At 38.6% G+C, this 14683-nt stretch overlaps 2 long non-coding RNA genes across 16 annotated transcripts in view; one reads left to right on the top strand and one right to left on the bottom strand.

Annotated features, from left to right (window-relative positions):
- The window catches only part of LOC140896235 (uncharacterized), a 381899-nt gene that overhangs the window by 205283 nt on the left and 161933 nt on the right, over positions 1-14683 (top strand). The gene's annotated exons all lie outside the window — the stretch shown is intronic.
- Positions 1-14683, bottom strand: part of LOC144929167 (uncharacterized) — a 217145-nt gene that overhangs the window by 41105 nt on the left and 161357 nt on the right. For 5 of the 10 annotated variants that reach the window (XR_013634480.1, XR_013634483.1, XR_013634485.1 and 2 more), the window contains exons 4-5: positions 10279-10379; positions 4717-4822 (exon numbers count right to left, since the gene is read on the bottom strand). This is a non-coding gene — a long non-coding RNA (uncharacterized LOC144929167). Of the gene's footprint in view, positions 1-4716; positions 4823-6320; positions 6603-6733; positions 7685-8525; positions 8991-10278; positions 10380-14683 lie in introns of those variants that run through there. The other 5 variants (XR_013634482.1, XR_013634481.1, XR_013634487.1 and 2 more) reach the window with 5 other exon arrangements.

Genomic DNA, 14683 nt, shown 5'->3' with positions numbered 1-14683 from the left:
GTCACTGTGCAGAGGCTGCAGGTACTTTGCCTTACTGGTGCTTAATCAAAGATCATGACAGCACACAATGTCCTGTGCTAAGTTATTAAAAGGCTACTTGCTCTTCTTTGTAGAATCTTTTTCTTAGTGTTTGTCTACACATAAAAGTTGTGACGATTTAACAATACTGGTATAGTTAAAAGGGTACAACACACAACCCCATCTGGATGCAGTTATACCCATAAAAGGGTATTTCCTTTAAGGGACGGGGCGTAAGCTATACCACTATAGGCACCTTTATAACAATATAACTGTCTCCACACTAGGCATTGTACCACTTTAAATATTTTAGTAGAAAATCACACCAACTTTCCTTTTCTAATCAGCCTTGATAATATACAAGACTTTTCACAATGCTGGACAACTGTCATGCATCATTTTTCCTGAGCAGAGCCCTAGGTCAGCATGGCTTTTCCTTTGGGCCATTTTGTGACAATCTGGCTCTTTGTCAGCAACCCCTTCAAGGCATGGCAATAACCAGCCATTTCCAAGAAGCCTTCCCCAGAACCGCATATGGTCTCGGGGGTGCTGAGAGCCACTGAACCAGACTTGTAAACCCTGTATATAATAGAAGCCACTTCAAGCCAGCAACTGCTGCAGCACCCCCAGAACCCCTAGTTCCAGCAACTGTGTACAGTCTCACATTTGAAAGGATATGTACTTTACTGGACACCATTGGGCTTTGTTTTTATATATGATTTACAACCACTTCCAATGGAAAATGTGTCCTGAGTGACCTGTTTTTCTGCTATGACAGGCTACCTGATTTCTCGCTCCCCTTTTCCTCCCGTGAGTGCACCCGGCCTGGCTGGAAACAAATAATTTGTGTTTGTTTACTTGTGAGAAGCAGCACTGTAGTCCAGTGGACAGCAGAGGTGCAGGAACTAGAGGTGCTGGGGGTGCTGCAGCACCCGCAGGCTCCCAGCTACTGGCCCCGCGCACCCAGGGTCCCACCCTCAGCTCGGGGGCAGGGAGGTGGACAGGAGTAAGGGGACTGACTTTCAGCACCCCCACTATTAAGTGTTCCAGTGCCACTGGTGGACAGGCCTCTAGACAAGGACTCAGGAGAACTGGGTTCTTTTCCCAGCTCTGCCACTGACCTACTGTATGACTTAAAGCAAATCATTTCAGTGCTCTGAGTCTTTGTTTCCCCTCCAACCTTTTGTCTGTCTTCTCAATTTATATTGTAATAGCTCCAGTTTTCATACTAGAAGGGTGGGGTTTGTACAATTACAATAGACAAGTCCAGGATTTGAATTACTGTATATAATAATGATTCATTTCTTCTTGCTGATCTACCACTCAGTCACTGTAGATATGTATAAATGAACCATAACTCATGTCTTGTCATGTTTCACTACTTAATTTTGGTAAACTTGTTCATCCAGCCTGTTGGAATCGTGTAAATCTGCCCATCTCACATGCATACTACATTTGCCTATAAATCCTTGATGAGTTTAATCAGTGCTGTCTTTAACTATGAATTTCTTGGCTTTGCTAGACTTAGTTGGACATGGATGGCCTATTTCCAAACCCGAGAACCGTTTTGGCCCTGTACAAAAGTGTGCACACAATGGCATAGTGAATCTATGTGTAGCATTACTGTGATTGTGCATGCACATTTTATATTTGCGTACACAAATGGCCAGTCATTTTCAAGCACAAATACCCAACCTACAATTACTGTAACTGCTGTCACAAATTAGGTTCACAATTATATACACATCTTTGCATCTGGCAGAAAACTTTTCTGGAGTTAAAAATCCATCCTGTAGGACCAAATTTTCAGTTAGCCTCATTTCTTTTTATTTGCAAAAAGTCAGCCCACGCACACATTTGCATACTTTAGACTTGTCCTTGTGCATGCAAATCAGGTTGCTGCAAACCTAACTTCCACAGTGATAAATGACTGCTAATGTGCACAAATAGTTGTCCTGTGTGTGCAAACAATTGTATGTATCCGGAGTGAAAATCTGATTCATAATGTTATTTAAAAGACAATTTGTTTAAAAAAAGAAGAAATATAAAGCCAGATCCTTTGCAGGTATACCTCAATGGATCTGTGTCGATTTATACCAGCTGAGGATTTGACCCATAATTCATAAGTAATGATAAATGTGTGACTTTGGCTCAGCAGGTGAAAAACATTTCTTCCCCAGTCAGTATGATCCATCATTTAAAGCTGCATGTAAACTCTCTGCCAAAGAATGGATTTTGACCTTTTTTTACAATCCTGTTAATAAAATTTTGAAATAATGTACTGTGCATACATTGTAGCTAATTTTCACATTTCAGGAGCATGATGCTAGGTTATCTTTTACTGTGCATGATCTACAGAAGGTCGTGATGATGATTCCTAGTCTGTTAACACTAGGAATTACAATTTTCCTCCCCTAAATGGTTGCTGCATACCTAGTGATGGGTAAATCTCAAAAGGTTAGGAGGATCTGTTCTCAGAAAGTTTGTGTGCTTGTCTAATGTTTATTCACACATATTGAGTCTGCAGATTTGGGCTGGAAAACTTGTGGGAAGATGGGAGGGTTTTTGTGAGATTTTTGGCACATCCTAGTTTGGTCAGGCTGGAACTTGTAAATGAAGAGGAACAGTAACCGCTAACTGATGAAGCACGTTAATCAAAACATTTCACATCAGAATAGGTTTAGTTTGTATTTTAGATAAATGTTCAGATTTATCCAAACCAGTTCATCACCCTTACGTACCACATCATGCAATGCAATAGGAGATGGAAAGTCTGAATTGAAAGTCTATGAATTGGCCCACAAAACTTGAAGAATCCATTACCCTTCACAACATCAATTCTGATCTTCATTAAAGCCAGCATTAAAATGAATTTATATTAGCAATTGTTACTCATCCCTATCTTGATCCTTTAAGCTTCTGGTGTCTCTTACAAAGATGCTGATCACCCTCAATTCCCAGTGAAGTCGTGGGAGTTGAGGGTATTACAAGAGTGCTTGTCTATATATAGGACCCTACCAAATTCGTGGCCGTGAAAAATGCGTCACGGACTGTGAAAACTGGTCTTTTGTGTACTTTTACCCTGTACAATACAGATTTAATGGGGGAGTCCAGCATTTCTCAAACTGGAGGTCCTGACCCAAAAGTGGGTGCTGGGGCAGGTGGGGGAGTCACAAAGTTATTGTATGTGGCTCACGGTATTGCTGCCCTTACTTCTGCATTGCTTGTAGAGCTGGGTGGCGAGAGAGCAGCAGCTGCTGGCCAGGTGCCCACACCAGGCCACCCTTACGTCTGTGCTGCTCTCTGGCGGCCCAGCTCTGAAGGCAGCGCCACGGCCAGCAGTAAGGGTGACAGCAGTAAGGTGTCACCCTTACTGCTGGCGGCGGCAACCACCCTACAATAACCTTTTGACCCCACCTGCCCACAATCCTTTTTTGGATTAGAACCCCTACAGTTACAACACTGTGAAATTTCAGATTTAAATTTCTGAAATCATGAAATTAACGATTTTTAAAATCCTATGACCGCGAATTTGACTAAAATGGCTCGTGAACTTGGTAGGGCCCTATCTATCTATCTATCTATCTATCTATCTATCTATCTATCTATCTATCTATCTATCTATCTATATGTATGTAGCATAGCTCCTGTGTGATGTAGGACCATTAAAACTTGCTCTGGTGTGCACTGCAAGTGGTTTCCTTTGTGCAGCTCTCTACGTTAGCTCTTAGCAGAGGGCACACAAAAACACCTCAGAAGATCACTCGGCACCTTGCAGGATCAAGCCCCAGGTAATTTATTTAAAAACAGAAGCCTGTTCAGCAAATTTGTCATAGATAGATTTTTGGAGACCTGTGGAAGCTCTAAGGTCCCTGACTATTGCCTTGAATTGGGCAGAATTCCTTTGCTTGTGAAAGTTCTTCATAAAAACAAACAGAACTTGGTCACCAAACCAGTTTCTCCAAGTTTTATTACATGAGCATTTTTAACTTGTTTTCTTTAGTTTTATTATCAATATAAATATATGAAATATTAATATTAATGTTCTGTCCCACAAATGATGTTATTCACTAATTGTATTGGTTGTAATCACATTATAAGAGAAGTAATTTATCTTACTACAGTCATTTGTGTGAAGTAGCAACAGAGTTCATATTAGTCAGAATATTATGAGCTGTCATGTCAGCAGTGTTGTCTTTATTAGAAGCAATAACATTTTCTCCACAGCATTTTTTTTTGCATAATATTAACGATGATGCATATAGAGCTTCCACAGCAGCCACACAGCTATTCACTTTAACATGAAGTATGGCTGCATAGATATCTATATGTATACATGAAGGAAATAGTTATGTAATAAATGTATTATGCATCCTTGATTGCATTGCTTTCTCATCCATTAATCCATCTTCCTTGGGATGCAATCTAACAGCCCAAATTCCTGAGCAGCTTCAAACTGTGGGGCCTTTATTTAAAAATCAACCTTCCATCTAAATGGTTCTTCCTCTTTCTCCCAAAATTACATTTGCTGTAGGTGCAGGACAGGTGAGATCCAGTCCTGGAGCAGTGACAGCTTTTCTATATGTACTAAAATGAAGACTTTAAAGTCAAGTCTGATATCTGCAGCTCAGCAGAGATTCCACCTTTACAAATGGATGCAAGACACACTTCTAGCCCTGAAGTATTCAAGAGTCTTACCTTTAAAATCCTGATGTTCTGAGGAATTCAAAGGTATTTTAGGTCATTTTAGAGGCTTTTCTGGCTCCTCCCCACACAGAGATTGGATTCATAGTAGCTAAGGCTCCTGGTTTTTCAAGTGGAGGGATGGGGGAAATAGACAACTCAATTAAAAAAATTAAAATTCTTTATGACAACAAAAATAGTTTTTCAATAGCATACAGGTCATATAGACAATGCATCATGGAGTGGTGTGGTCAGCACTTCTTTGGGATGACCTCCATAACGTAGTCATCCCAAATTCATATCACTCCAGACTAGCACATAAAATTATTAATATAGGACCAGATTTTGATACACTCTCTTATTCATATTGGGCAGGATGCAATATGAGTAAATGAATACATGTTGATTTGGTGTGGTATAAAAGTGTTGTCAACATGAACATGTTTTAGATAGGCTCTAACTGCCACCTCACATCTGTGTCTGGCCTTCATAATGGTAATTTACAGGGCATCATTTACAGGGCAAGGTGTGCTTTAGACCCCTTTTAGTCCTTCATGAATGCCTACTTTTGGGAACAGATTTGCTTCTTTCACTGCCTCTGGGTGGAACCATGCAATTCAACCACTGTTGGACTGGATCTCTGGGCTGCAGGCCCCCTATTTCCCAATCGCATTAACCTGATAGGCCCAACTGAATTAGGCACCTGTAAGCTCTTTTTCTCCAGGAATCTTTAACTCAAAACCAGCATTTTCAAAACGCATTATTTATTCATCCAACATAAATAGCATGTAGAGCAAAGGATTAAAACCAAAAAGGCCTATACACATGGGCCTTACCTACACCATAATCTTTCCATGCAAACTTCTGTAAATTCTCTTCAGTTACCCCTCTCAGGATAGGGATTAGCAGCATGCTTGCTGCAGTTTCTGTGTCTCCTTCTCACTGTGTCTCTGTCAGCCTCTCACCGGGCAGCTGCTGACAGTGCACTCAACTCCCCTAAACCAGCATCTTTAAAAATGTAGTATACCCTCCAATCCTAGGATCAGCTCTTGGAAGAATAAATGTTGGCCAGCCTGGTTGGAGTCAGGTAGGGGATATTCTCCAGTTCATAGCTTCCCCATTGTTTCCTCAAGGACCTTTGTCATTCTCTGTAGACAGAACCTCATAGTTTTGTTTCCTGTTTTGTCCGCCCCCCCCCCACCCTACGCAGTCTCCTTTGATTTAACTCTTTGCAGTCAGGCAGGATAATAAACTGAGGTGCAAGTAACATTTATAAAAAAAATACACATAACTCCCTCATTCTTCACAGTAACTATGAGTGAACTTACAAAGTGGCTAAGTTTTGGTTTGGATAAATATACATTTTAACTGTTCCCTCCAGAAGCTGTTCTATTCCACTATATTTCACTGCAGCGGAAACACTTTTAAACGTAGTTAAAGAGAAAACAAAAGAAGTAGGAAGACCAGAAAGACCACAACAAAGAGTAATTATACAAGAATCTATTATTCCCCAATGAAAACCTCTCTAGGTCACAGAATCATAGAAAGTAGGGCAAAACAAGATTTGTTTATGGCATCATGTTGTCTATTGCCTTGCCACTGCAGAATAGTTCTCTTACCGTAGTTTTCCTAGTGCTTTGTCCATTTTAGTTGAAGTATCTTAAGTGATAGGGCTTCCACCAATTCCCTTAGAAGATTATTCCACAATCTAATACATCTCTTTAATAGCCTTTCTTCTCTAATGTTCAGCCCTTGCTTTGTTTCATCCTGTTATTCCAACCCCATGGGCCACCTTAAACAATTCTTCCTCCTTCTTGGTCTTTGTCTTTCAGACACTTACAGATGCTTATTATTGATCCTTCAGCTTACAGCTGATTATAGGGAGAGAAAACCAGATTGAGCTGTAGAAGAGATCACCTCCAAGTTATGATGATTGGGAGATATAGATGTTTTTAATGGTTACTTATTTCTTTGTTAATAAATTGTATTAAAATTTACTTGTATTAAGATTTATTTGCAAAATATTAGGGGGATTCATAGTATTTACACATTTTTCCTTGATTTGGGGATGTGTGTAGAATTTTTTATTGATCTGTTCATGTTTGGGTAACAGTGGCTGGAAAAGGATAAGTGGGACTTCCACAGTAATATTTTCAGTCAGCATAACCAAGGATGTGAAGTCTATCGTGCTCAGGGGACTATACACTGTTGTTAATTGCTTATTCACTCCTGCTTGAGCCAATGCTATCAGGAGACTGATCACAATTCTGTTAACAAATGGCAGGCACAGATAGGAGCTTGCTTAAATCGTTCTCCATTAGAAGTGCTGCAGTAATTTGCAGCACGCATACATTCCTTTAATGAAGGTATAATTGTCACCTGGCAGCAATGGTGGTTGTTTCCTGTTCTCCTACCCAGTTATCAGTGTTGCTGCTTATGCCTTGAAGTTGCAAATTTTCCGTAGAACAAAGCTTTCAGCTGGCAAGTTCCAATAACCATATCACTGAAAATGTTCTTGTATTAGAAAGGTTACTTTAATCTTTGACACTTCATGATGCTTTTGTCTGCAGGAGTATGTATAGCCTATTATGAACAGCTAAGCCTTAGAAATTATTCAGAGAAGCCAACGTATAACAACATTATATCAGTGCAAGTAAGCTTCTAAAAGGAATTGCATCACAACTAACAATAGACGTTTCTCCAAGATCTAGCTGACTGAACAATTACTGTTTAGCATTTTTGAAATAGTACCGTCTGCTGTCTCCTAAAATATTACAGCGAGCACAAAACTGAAAAGCTATCCTACTAGAAAATAGATAATTTAATATAAAACCCTTTAAAACTACATTTTCTTGGACATCTCCTTAAGGAGTCATTGAGGATCTTTCATTTTTCTTTTTCTTGTCTGTCACAGCTTTCTTCAGTTCTGCCTCTAAATCTCCAGCTTTTCCATTCCTATTCAAACTCTGTCATTCTGAATGCTCTGGGGCAAAGAAATTGAATACTATATTATATGTCCAAATACAGGTTAATAAAAACAGAGAAAAATAGTTAACAGAATTTAAATAAAGCTCAGCAAATACTTGATTAATTTAACCCTTTTTTGCTTTTGAATATCCATGAATAGATTATGATTTCCACAAATGTATGTCATTCAGATTCACTTGACAATTTTTCTGAGGGTTTCTTTTATTCAATGGATTGATTATGAACTAGTCTATTATGAACATTTGATACCACTTGAAACTGAAACAGCGTTGGTTAGTTGTGATGGGTCACATCAGGTGATATCCTGGCCCAATTACAGTCAATGGGAGTTTTGCCACTTCGATGGGGTCAAGATTTTGCCCATGCTGCTGGTTTTGTTCTCTGACGATATGATTGTAATCAGATTGTAATCTTGCAATCAGAAGGATTTTTGAAGAAGCCACTGAGGCTTTGCATTTTTTTAGGAAGAGGTTGCAGCTTAGGGTATTTAGAAAATGTTTTAACTATTTTCCTTTCTGAGTCACACAAACCTCACCTGAGACGTCATTCCTAGAATGTTTAGACTGTTGTAAGAATCATTGCCGAGGCGCAGCTGACAGTTAATTTTTGTCTCATTGCATTTGTATACATTAATTGCGTGTGTGATCCTTGCTGTGAAGAATATAGTCAGATCTTTGTCTGGCTTACAGCTGCCTCTGGGATCTAAGGAAGAGGTTTTGGGATACCTGTTCCCCTGCTGTGTGATAAATGTCTCATTCCATATGCCAGTTTGCATATGCCTAATATAAAATAACTAACATGACATATTTTGACATAAGGCACAATAATATAAATGCCTCATAAATGTTATGGCAGGCAACATTTTAACAGAAGTAGTTGATCTTGTGGAGCACTATAGAAGTGTGATAGCTTCCTTCTCTGGATTATAGCATAGCAACAATGTTAACCTTCAGCCCCCCATAAAAACAACAGGTGAAACCCAGGCAGACAAGCAAATCAAACAGTTGCCTGCTACTTGGGGAGGAAATGCATCAGGTATGGAGGGATTTTTCTATATCGGAAAGGCATAGCATCATCGACATGAAGGTCTAGAATGGACCTCAAAGGTCATTGTAACACTTCCCATGGATACCCAGGACTGTGAGGTACCTTGCTAGTACCTGCTCTTAGTTTGAAGGAGCCTTGTCTGTGCCTGTTGTGGATCAGCTCCTTGACTCCCCAGCCTTTGACAACACAGCACTATCTTTCATGCCTCCATAGATCTCACTCCGTCTGGCTCATTGATTGTGGATATGGTCCACCTGTTTATGTGCATGCAAACTTTGATTTAGCAAAGGTCCCTGTACACAAGTCCCCCATAGAGATGATTCCTGTTCTTCATAGGAATAGATTGCCTATATGGATAGTGCAAGGGGTGCTTTTGTCCCCAAAGTAGACAGACATCAGTGTTGCACTGCTTTCAGAGGTGGGAGGCTGGTGAGCGGCAGTTGCTGGCCAGGAGCCCAGCTCTGAAGGCAGCACCGCTGCCAGCAGCAGCGCAGAAGTAAGGGTGGTAATACCATGCCCACTGCTGGGCTCTACCCCCGACTCTTTTCCCCCTCATTTTTGCCCAATTTCCTCTCCTCCCTCCCCCTCCTGCTTTGCATCCTGGGCGGCTGCCCTGCTCACCCACCTTGGTTACACCCCTGCCCTAAACTTTCCAAGATATTTCTGGAGTGTGCAAAGTAAGCTAATTTAAAACAAAATTGCAGTGGAAGCCTAATAGTGTGGAAGCCACAATTTTCTGCAATATCACGAATTAAGTAGGACCTTATCTATGAACCTATAACAATACACATGTCACGCTTTTAGCAACATGAAGTGTCTTTTCTGTAAGCTAGCATAACAAGGACAAGGCTTCATCATTCAATCTCTTTAGAAGGCTGCATAATATTCAGATATTATTTCTAAATCTGTCCAATCTCTTCATATAGTTTCTTTTTATTTGCTTACACTTTCAGCTGGCATGCATGCCTTGACATCATCTCTTCTTCACATTCTCTGATGAAGCAGTGTCACCACCATTTGAACTATTGTAGCTGTTTACTAACTTGGTACGAGAAAAGATCATGGCCATCTACATATTTGATGGCCCAAGGTCTATAGCAGGTTAACATGAAAATGTACTTTGGAGTTGCTTGTAGAGTGCAATTGTGACAAACCTTTAATATCAATCATCCCAGCAAAATAAAGAAAAGAGGGGGATTATATATATATAAAAACTACAGAGGAAAGAAGAGAGCACGTACATTTACCTTGCTGGGAACTGGTATTTGTCTGAATGTGATTGCTTTAACCAATCATTTATAATGGTGTTTTTCAACTGCAATATGAAACATTTTCTCTATAGTTCTGCTAGCATTTATCAGCATAGATGGACAACTTCTTTCATCTATTATTCACCCAGTTCTTTTCTTGGACTTTTAAACATGCTGTGATCAAATTATACAGATCCTTCACATCGAGCACATACTCTGTAACCTAGAAAAAGGCTTATGGAGGCATTAGAATATGCCTGGAAATGAGACCTTCCTGGGTTAGCTCATTTACCTCCTTACAGCTACTCTGGGATCCGTTCAGCTGCTGCTTCATATACAAGAAAATCCAGTTAAGTTCCGAAGGAGACCATGCCAAGGTCACTGACTCCTGCCCTATTGAGAAAACAACATAGAACAGTCAATTCTAAACACATCAATCTCCAGTGTTATGACAATACAGGAGATTGGGTAGTAGGTGGTCCCTCTGGTAAATTAGTTTTATGTTATCTAAGAAGCAAAACTTCAATGCATAGCCACTGGACAATCAGCAGCCAGTACATTCCACAGTCCCTGGCTAGTCATTCATTTTACCTGATTGCTGGTGAAGAAACTAGGTGATACTGAAGAAGAAAGACCCATGCCTAAAAGTAAAAAAAAAAAAAAGAAAATACCCCCTAAAGAGTTTCCTCCTTTGTCATATCTAGTTTGTATTTTTGAAAAGTTCCCAAGAAAAACAGGTTGGAATTTCCTGAATTTCAAGTTTTCTAATATTTTTTTGTCAAAAATTGAGCTTTCTATCGAACCTCCCACTACACTTCTAATAAAAAATGTTGTCGGAATTTCAAACAAATTTCAAATGTAATCACCTCTGCTCTTATGAGTATCCGGCAATTCAAACTTTCATGAAGATGGAAACACTTCTCTTGTGTGCTGGGGCTTATATAGAGCTCAACATGGAATGCTCCATCTTCTTGGATTCTGTCTGAACCCAGATCATGAGATAGTTGTCATTTGTGTTTGTTTCAGAAGAGCCAATTAAATGATATTAACTGACCTTGATTCTGAAGATGACATTGCAGTACTTTTCAACAAACCTTGCAAAATTAAAGACACTAACATTATGGCACAGTGGAAGTAAAACCATAGTGCTCCTATACAGATTGATGAAGATGAATGTAATGTTTTTAGGGGCACATAATGAAGTGGGAGATTTCCCTAGTCAAGATGTCAGTCAGAGATGTGGCTTATATTTAATATCACAAGTTTCCTATCTACCTGCTTTTGATTGCATTCTGAGACATTACTTTGAAAAACACTATTTTAAAGCTTTAGAATTCCCTTTTTTTAAAAAAAAAATCTACATTTTCTAAAGGCTAAATAAAGCCTCACTAAAACTATAGCACATCACTTTGCACCTGACCCAAAGCTCATTGTAGTCAGTAGGAGTCTTTCCAATTACTTCAAAGGGCTTGGATCAGGCCCCTTATCCTTAATTAATGCAGGACTAAAAGGAAGAGTTTGATAGTTTGCGGTTTCTGTTTTTTAGAAATTAAATTTTCATGATGCATCCAGCGATGGTTTATGTTTGTGCTCAATTAGTCATTCTTTAGAATAGGATAATATTAGGGTTTGGGAATCCAGCATGATATTAGATTTATTTATTTCTGTAAGAAAAATAGCCCATTTGCTTAACTGTCAAATGTTGACTGTTTCAATATGTTCAAGCCTAGAAGGCTGAAAACAACGGCACAGATGCGATTCACATAGGGCTCACCAGCATGGTGCAGCAGTGTTCTGGCTTGTTGGAAATCTTCCAAGGGATTCAGAAAAAGAACATACTGAAGTAATGCAAACCATTATTTAACCAATTAGTTAGGAATATGTGGTTTTTTTTTTTCAGAATGATCAGATGTAGCTTTGTTAACTTTTATTTGTTCTCATCAAAATTTTCCTACACAGAACAAGTATATAATCATGGTAGCTCTTATCTGTAGTTAAAATGGATATGTTCCAAGTATAAGAACTTTTAAAATAAATACTGTATTCATAAAAAGGTTTACACAAATCCTCAGATGATCGCAGGAACTAAGTGAAAGCAGACAACATAACAAACGAGGCAAATCGTTACTGGTAGCTAAATGTAGCAAAGAATACACGGAGCCTAGATCGTGATTATAGATGGAATGTATTTATTTACATCATAGAATTTCAAAGTACAAGATTTCCCACATTCTCACTTAAATTCTTAGCTCTCTGGGGCAAGGACTGTCCTTGTGTATTGTTGGTTTTTTATTGTACAAGGCCTCATTTAATTGGATTCTGATCCCTGACTGATGTCTTTAAGTAGTAATGCAATAGATATAATAATAAAATAATGATAATAATACATTATAATTTTAAGTAGTAAATCAAATTCTCTGTTTTACACAAAATTCATACATAATAAGAGCATTAAATACCTAGATTTCTCTAGGATGATGATTATTTCACTTTATTTTTTATTTATTTAGTTAGTTTTTCTCTTTTCCTTAAACCTATTGTGGATGTAAAGATTTGCAGATCAGAAGCAACAGCAGTTTTACAAGGAGGACCTTCCAGGTCTTCAGCACAGTAATGAAATATGATACAAAGCAGCACAGTGTCAATAAAACTACGGGATAAAGGTCAGGTTTACATCGATGGACGGAGCTGGCAAATACATTTGTTCCTGCAATGTCTGTGTTTTAAATGCCACCCTCTGATGAACCTGCTGCAGAAACACTCTTTTGGTTTTGATGAGATGTCAGTTTTGCTCAGTGCTGATCAAATAAGATGAATGAAAGTGAAACAAGAACAAAAATATTACTCCTGTCGTTTATTCTTTATGCATTACAGGAAGTGGGTCAGTCAGGGAGATTTCTCTTAAACAAATAGCAATCACTGCACAATATCACCCATTGATCTATTTCACAGCAGGCAATAGCCTTTTTGTCAGAAAGGACATACAATTCAAATACCACAGAATACATACAAAAACCAATGACAGATTTAAAAAGCATCTTTTCCTCTTGCCCCCAAATCAATCTAGGCTACCAATTCAGGGCATAGCAAACTTATTTCCATACTTGTAGTGGAGATGTAGGTCCTTAAAAACTATATTTTATGTTAAATATTCTGATGTAAAAAAACCCCAAAGCCTGTCACTTAAAGAACACTTTACATATGAAAATGCAGAGGCACTCTGTTAATTGTATACAAATCAGATTTAATCAGCAAAATAAATAAAGATAAAACTTAAAATGTATCGTACTCTAGAGAGATGGAATGGGCCAGTTTTACTTGCTAATGAACCAAATTCTCTAGCTTTACTATCATTTTACATATAGTTATTTGAAAGTACTATGCTCAGCTTGAATGACATATCCTAATCATTACTCCCAATCTTCTTGGGAAACTGACAGCAAATAATAGTCCATAGATCAGTGGGAATCGAATCTGTTTTTGATGGTACATTTCTAACAAAAACAGTCCTTTCCTGTAATCAGTTATGAAACTGTGACACTCCAGAGCCATTTACAGTGGTGCGGTACTTGTCCCTTACAGTTGAATGCATAAAATAACTGCACAGAAAAGCTGAGTGTCCTATCCTGCTCCCATTGATGTGAACAAGAAAGTTCCCAGTGATTCAGAGCTATTCTCCAGATAAGCACCGTGGCCAAAATCTTCAAAATTAGAAACCTAAGTGTGGACCTAAATAATTGGCTTGATTTTTCAGAGATGCTGAGCACCTGTAGTTCTCACTGTTGTCAGCTGGATATCAGAAAGAAAACAGGTCCCTCAATCAACGGGAGCTGCTCAGCACATCTGAAAATCAGTCCACTAACTTAATTACCTAAATATTGGTTTAGGTGTTTAACCGTAGGCATAGAACAAAATGAGTAGTGTCATATTTCCAAATAGTTTATTATCTACACAGTAGCACAATTCTGAAAGCAATAAAGATATCCTTTCACAAGAGTATTTTATAGTCAAGAACACAGAATCCCTACTTCATCACAATTTCAAATCAACAACTAAATTACTCTACCTTCCATGTCAAATTGTCTCAGCTGATATAATGTATAGATATTTCTTCTGAGGACACAAAATAATCAATCCATACGTATTTTAATACAATGGCACCTGCTGCATTATCATTTACTCACAAGCAAGGCTGTTGTGTTTTATGTAATTTACAAAGGCACAAAGTGCTCTTACACTTCATTTGTGAAGGTCTAGCAAGTAATTGTAAAATACTGGGAAGACCTAAGTAAAGCGAATCCTTCTGCTATTAATTAGGAGATTGATTCTGCAAGATGTTCTTTCACCTCCCGTTGGAATCAGGGTTTGCAGAGGTGAACATTAAACCTCACATTACTACTTTGCCTTTCTAGGTGTGCAGAAGCCAAAAAGGTGATAAAGCCACCCAATAAAGGAAGATCTAGGCTGGAGTGAAAAAATGAATTGAGAATGGAGAAGACTTACATTAAAGTGGCTGCTTCTGCTCTAACCACTTATGTTGGAGTATACACCAATATTCAAGTATTTACCATACAGTAAAAAAAACTGCAGAATTTACCATGGTAACCATTGCACCACTTGCTACTTACTGTACTTGTGCTATCCTTGAAGTGCAGAGAACCTTCTTTAAGAAAAGTCTGTATTCAAAGCTTACAAAC

Source organism: Lepidochelys kempii, chromosome 12 (assembly GCF_965140285.1).
Source record: "Lepidochelys kempii isolate rLepKem1 chromosome 12, rLepKem1.hap1, whole genome shotgun sequence".
Lineage (NCBI taxonomy): Eukaryota > Metazoa > Chordata > Testudines > Cheloniidae > Lepidochelys > Lepidochelys kempii.
The sequence above is the reverse complement of the archived record's forward strand: the minus strand, read 5'-3'. Positions and strand labels throughout refer to the sequence as shown.